The following is a 1,574-nucleotide window of genomic DNA, read 5'->3' on the forward strand; positions in this document are numbered from 1 at the left end:
CTCCGGCAGGCGCCGGTACAGAGACACGTCCATACCCCACGCCCCCACCCCGAGGCCTTGGAGCAATGACCGGGCCAGCCCCACCCAAGCCGCCAGCAGACTCCCACCACCACAGCCCCTCCGGCCTTTTGGGGGGAGAGGATGGGGACATGGGTGGGGACCAGTGTGACCGTGTCTACTCTGTGCCATCTGCTTCAAGCAGACAGGGCTTTCTCGTGGGACTGGGGGGGGGTGCCTGGAGCAGAGCTGCACTCAGGACCCTGCTGTCCTGTGACACTGGACGCTGGCCTCTGCCTTATTTGAAAACCTCACAAAAATGCCTCTTTGCCCCTCTCTATTTTTTAGCTTTCATCTTTGTAGTTGTTTATTTATTTACTTTTAGCACAATTTACTCTCTATTCTTAAAGTTCCAAAGTCTCTTTGGGTCTCCGGAAACCGAAGAGGGGATGGCGGGAAAGACCAGGGCCCAGCTGTGCGGCTACCGAGAGTCCCGAGGGGTGGAAGGCGGCAGGGCAGTCGGGGCGGCCCCTCCACCAGCTGGGCCTGGGAGGAACCGTCTGTTAGATCGGAGCCTGCAGGCCCCACGGCCACCCCATCACGTCGCTCTGAGGGCGCATGGAGGGCCGCTGGGCGCCCCCTGGTGGCAGAGCCCGGGACAGCGGCTACGATCGGGGCGTGGCCCGCGGGACGGAGGGGAGGAGTCTCAGGGGCCAGTGACCTCCGCAGGTGATGCCCGGATGGGGGGGTCCTGGGGGGCCTGGACTCCTGTGGGAGCCCCAAGACCAGGACGGACGGTGTGAAGTGAAGGAAGAGCGAGAGGAGGCAAGGGAGAAATGCAAGAGGAGAGAGAGAAGGGGGAAGGGGGACCCCACTTCTCCGTGTGGCACTTAGAACCGAGCGGAGGTCAGCTGGCCGCGCACGCTGGTGTTTGGGGCAGCGGGCTCCTTTCCCACCCCCAGCCGTTCGGGGTAGAGCCTCGCGATGGGCCTTCCCTCCAGACCCGGACCGGGCTCCAGTTTGGGGGCATCTCTTCCCTCGAGCGCTTGCGTGAAGCCCCCGGCGTCCCCCCTAAGTTGGGGGCACGCCTTTCGCACAGCTACTCACCGGCCCGGCGCCCGGTCGAGAGGGTTGTGCCGACAGAGGCTGCAGGATGCGGTCTGGAGAGGAAGCGGGGCCTGGGCCCCCACTCATGCTGGGGTTTCCAGTGAGCTCCTGGCGAGGGCGCCCACAGAGCACCGTCTGGGCCTCTGGGCGCCTTCCCGCCAGCCACGGAGCGAGGGCGGAGGGGACGGGGGGGAGGCTGAGCCGGTTCGCTGCTGGCCCGGGGGACGACGGCATCAGCTGGACCAGGACGGGGCGGCTGGGGCGAACCCCTCCACTGTGCGTGTGTGTGGCGGGGAGGCGGCTCCCAGGAGCCCAGCTGTGGGCACCCGCCCCGTCCCCTCGCTCCTCACAGCAGAAACTTGGAGTCCCCCCAAAGCCCCCGTACCCCTTTCCCGGAAACCCCATCTGACGGGGGCTTGGTGCCGGCTCCCAGTTTGTACCTCTCCGCTCCCATCCGTTTTCAAATTCGC

Source organism: Pteropus vampyrus, unplaced genomic scaffold, assembly GCF_000151845.1.
Source record: "Pteropus vampyrus isolate Shadow unplaced genomic scaffold, Pvam_2.0 Scaffold131, whole genome shotgun sequence".
NCBI classification, from domain to species: Eukaryota; Metazoa; Chordata; class Mammalia; order Chiroptera; family Pteropodidae; genus Pteropus; species Pteropus vampyrus.